Here is a 5,126-nt window from a genome sequence, read left to right on the forward strand (position 1 = left end):
TCTATTCTTGTTCCTCGTTTTTTATATTTAGTCAAGTTTTGACTAAATATTTTAACATCGAGGGGGAATCGAAACGAGGGTCGTGGTGTATGTGCGTGTGTCTGTGTGTCTGTGTGTGTGTGTGTGTGTGTGTAGAGCGATTCAGACTAAACTACTGGACCGATCTTTATGAAATTTGACATGAGAGTTCCTGGGTATGAAATCCCCGAACGTTTTTTTTCATTTTTTTGATAAATGTCTTTGATGACGTCATATCCGGCTTTTCGTGAAAGTTGAGGCGGCACTGTCACGCCCTCATTTTTCAACCAAATTGGTTGAAATTTTGGTCAAGTAATCTTCGACGAAGCCCGGACTTCGGTACTGCATTTTAGCTTGGTGGCTTAAAAATTAATTGATGACTTTGGTCATTAAAAATCTGAAAATTGTAAAAAAAAATAAAAATTTATAAAACGATCCAAATTTACGTTTATCTTATTTTCCATCATTTGCTGATTCCAAAAACATATAAATATGTTATATTCGGATTAAAAACAAGCTCTGAAAATTAAATATATAAAAATTATTATAAATTTTTTTTTCGAAATCAATTTAAAAACACTTTCATCTTATTCCTAGTTGGTTCCTGATTCCAAAAACATATAGATATAATATGTTTGGATTAAAAACACGCTCAGAAAGTTAAAACGAAGAGAGGTACAGAAAAGCGTGCTATCCTTCTCAGCGCAACGAATACCCCGCTCTTCTTGTCAATTCCACGGGCACTGCCTTTGCCACGGGCGGTGGAGTGACGATGCTACGAGTATACGGTCTTGCTGCGTTGCGTTGCGTTCAGTTTCATTCTGTGAGTTCGACAGCTACTTGACTAAATATTGTATTTTCGCTTTACGCGACTTGTTACACTCTGCGGTGTGGGTGTAAGATAATTCTGTCAACAAGCTCTGGTCTCTTTTATGCCGCAAATACACAAGAAAGATGCATGCTTGTGAATGAGTGCATGTGTCAATGAGTAAGTTAGTGCATGAATGAATTTGTGAAGTGATGAGATGTGTGTGTGTGTGTGTGTGTGTGTGTGTGTGTGTGTGTGTGCATGCGTGTGTGTGTGTACATGCGTGCGTGCGTGCGTGCGTGCGTGCGTGCGTTCGTGCTATCGAGCGAGCGTGCGCGTGTGTGCGTCTGTATGCATGAATACAGAGAGGAGGTAAATAAAAAGATAGGTAGTTGCCATCAGAATTCACCTGTTACATACGCCTTAGTTGACCGCCCCCCCCCCCCCCACCCCCTCCCCCCTCCGATCTCCCTGGTGGGAGAGAAAAGAGAAAGAGAAAGAAACAGACCCGAATATGGAGAAAACAAGTGTTTGATCCTGTTAACCCGTTGACCGTTACCGTACCTTTCTCCAACTGCCCCCCCCCCCCCACCTTCCCATCCCCATCTTCTCTACTCCCACCTTCCTGTGGAGAAGGGAGGTAACTAGAGCTAAGAGCAGCAATGTATTATTAGCTAACTCTCGCTACTTACAAAAACCGTGGAGCGTTGCCTATGACGGCATGATTGTGTCAAAACGAAAATGACAAATACAGCATAAATTAGCTGTACTCAAAATAAGAATTATAAAGAGGGCATAATGTTATAACCTGTGCTCACCTCTAGCGCGGGATGTTTAAGCCTAGTCTAGCCCCCCCCCCTTTTTATTTTTAATATAGACAGATATAGATTACTGAGGAGGACTCATAACAATTTACAATGTACTTTGTAGTTAAACACTTTTTCCTCGAGTTGGAACCAGCCAAGAAAAGGAAAAGAAAAAAACACTATTGTCCCAAAACCTGAAATTATCGGTATATTGTCGCCTGTAAATGTCTTTGAAATAAAAGCACAAACTCATGACTGACGTTTAAAATTTCTTGAAAATAACAAAGTCCCCCCTTTCCCTTTATGCTTCCCTCCATTGTGTTACCCTATTTTGGTTTTGTGCTGCTTTTGTTTTTGCTTTTGCTGTTTGTTTTCCTGTGGACTGGGTGGCCGAGTGGTAACGCACTTGCGCTCGGAATCGAGAGGTTGCGTGTTCGACCCTGGGTCGGGCCGCTATTTTCTCCCCCCTTTCCTAACCTAGATGGTGGGTTCAAGTGCTAGTCTTTCGGATGAGACGAAAAACCGAGGTCCCTTCGTGTACACTATATTGGGGTGTGCACGTTAAAGATCCCACGATTGACAAAAGGGTCTTTCCTGGCAAAATTGTATAGGCATAGATAAAAATGTCCATCAAATACCCGTGTGACTTGGAATAAAGGCCGCGAAAGGTGAACATTCGCCTAACAGGCTTGAGGTTTGCTGGTCGATGTGAATGCGTGATATATTGTGTAAAATATTCCATCTCACACGGCATAAAAGCGCTTTGAACTTCGGATAAGGCGCTATATAAATAAAGAGAATTATATTATTATTATTATTGGTTGTCCAGATGAAGCCTCCATAGGCGAAAATTCGACTTTGTCTTAAGCTTCGTGTTGGTGAGAACCGATTTCTTTTGTTTTTCAACAAAGTCCTCGACAATGTTCGCATCATTTGTGACCCTCCACCACGGATTGTGTCGCATGTCACCTTTGCATGATTTTCATATTTGTACATTTTCTTAAAGAGTTTCTTATGCTCTATCCAGTGGTGAAAACCGTTTTAGAAAAGAGCGAAAACTTTTCGAGTTATAAGCCTGTGACTAAGGTGACCGTCACACTGTTACCAGACACTCCCCGGACTGATATTACCCCCCGCGGGTTAGGGGAAAGAATTTACCCGATGCTCCCCAGCATGTCGTAAGAGGCGACTAACGGATTCTATTTCTCCTTTTACCCTTGTTAAGTGTTTCTTGTATAGAATATAGTCAATGTTTGTAAAGATTTTAGTCAAGCAGTATGTAAGAAATGTTAAGTCCTTTGTACTGGAAACTTGCATTCTCCCAGTCAGGTCATATATTGTACTACGTTGCAAGCCCCTGGAGCAATTTTTGATTAGTGCTTTTGTGAACAAGAAACAATTGACAAGTGGCTCTATCCCATCCTCCCCCCCCCCCCCCCCCCCCTTCCCCGTCGCGATATAACCTTCGTGGTTGAAAACGACGTTAAACACCAAATAAAGAAAGAAATACTGATATTAAGCCTAGCGCAGAACCGCGCGAGGTGACATGCGACTCATTTCGTGGTGGAGGGTCACATTTTAACTTTTGACAATAGCGAGCCACCATAGCTGGTATAAATGCCCGGCACGCGCGAAAGTGTCACTTCGTACCGCGGAGCAGCCCGAGAGATGTGGCGAAATCTCACTATGGCGCGAAACGTCGTTCGCGGTTTGGGCGGAATTGAGAGGTTTTGACCATCTTCAAAGATTTCCTGAGCTCTTTCTGATCCGGATTTGGCAGTCACAGGTGTTGGCTTGGGTTCAGAGCAAAATATCTGACGGAGGCTTATCTGGATATTTGTGTGGCAGCGTTTGGGAAAAGGTGACAAAAGTCGCACTGCATAGAATGTTACATTTTCATGTTCGCTGTATTTTGTAAAGCGCTTTGAGACTCTTGTTTGGTGGGTAATAGCGCTGGACTGGAGAGGAGTTACATGCAAGCAAATGCCAGCAGGTGAAAATATATTGATTGCTACATTTTGAGCTTTGTTTCTTCTTCTTCTTTGTGGGCTGAAACTCCCACGTACACTCGTGTTTTTGCACGAGTGGAATTTTACGTGTATGACCGTTTTTACCCCGCCATTTAGGCAGCCATACGCAGCTTTCGGAGGAAGCATGCTGGGTATTTTCGTGTTTCTATAACCCACCGAACTCTGAGCTTTGTTTCGAATCCACATGGTGCAATGTACTCCAGCAATGGGATACTAAAGTACATGAAAGGAAATGATGATGATAATATTATTAGTTTTAACGTCCTCTTAGAACCAATTGGCCTATCTTGGGACAGGTAGAGTTGATATGCTTTTTGGGGGGACAGGACACTGGACAGACATGCAAACAGAGAACACATGTGATCGTGTTATAGATCTGGAAGTCTGCTGTTGCGATATTTCAAAATGGGGATGGAAGTAAAGATTTTGTTGGGGTTGTTACCATAGTGTACGCGAACTATAGTTGGAGTGGAGCGGTTTTGTAGGCTTATTTGCTTTTTATTTATGTAAAATATTTTTCAGAAAGCAAATGAATGAAATGAAAGTGTGTTGGTGTGTGAGCTAGGGTATACACATGCACGTTGAGTTTGTTTGTTTGTTTGTTTGTTCGTTCATGGGCTGAAACTCCCACGGCTTTTACGTGTATGACCGTTTTTACCCCGCCATTTAGGCAGCCATACGCCGCTTTCGGAGGAAGCATGCTGGGTATTTTCGTGTTTCTATAACCCACCGAACTCTGACATGGATTACAGGATCTTTTTCGTGCGCACTTGGTCTTGTGCTTGCGTGTACACACGGGGGGTGTTCGGACACCGAGGAGAGTCTGCACACAACGTTGACTCTGAGAAATAAATCTCTCGCCGAACGTGGGGACGAACTCACGCTGACAGCGGCCAACTGGATACAAATCCAGCGCGCTACCGACTGAGCTACATCCCCGCACGTTGAGTAAAACTAAGAGTGGTTTCGCATACTTTTAGTGTTAACTATTTTTTTTTTTTATCATAGGACTAAAGTCACGTCCCTCAAAGGCCACGCAATGCGAACAGAACGTTCGGCTACCTAAATAGTTAAGTTAGAATAATGAAATGATTTACATTTGTATTACGTGTTCCGCACAGGCCGAGATGTTGAGCGCAGCGTTGCATAATCAAACATTTATGCGGGAGTCACACGTACACGACTCGTGCGTGGCCCGCGCATTGAAAATTAATTAAAAATGGAAAATAAGATCAGTGCGTCGTTGTGCGCTCAACTTTTGTCGCGGTTTGGTACAGTGCAACCCCCGTGTAAAGACCCCTGGTACAGTGCGACCCCCGTGTAAAGACCCCTGGTACAGTGCGACCCCCGTGTAAAGACCCTTGGTACAGTGCAACCCCCGTGTAAAGACCCTTGGTACAGTGCAACCCCCGTGTAAAGACCCTTGGTACAGTGCAACCCCCGTGTAAAGACCCTTGGTACAGT

The sequence above is a fragment of the Littorina saxatilis genome, linkage group LG16, assembly GCF_037325665.1.
Source record: "Littorina saxatilis isolate snail1 linkage group LG16, US_GU_Lsax_2.0, whole genome shotgun sequence".
Classification (NCBI taxonomy): Eukaryota; Metazoa; Mollusca; class Gastropoda; order Littorinimorpha; family Littorinidae; genus Littorina; species Littorina saxatilis.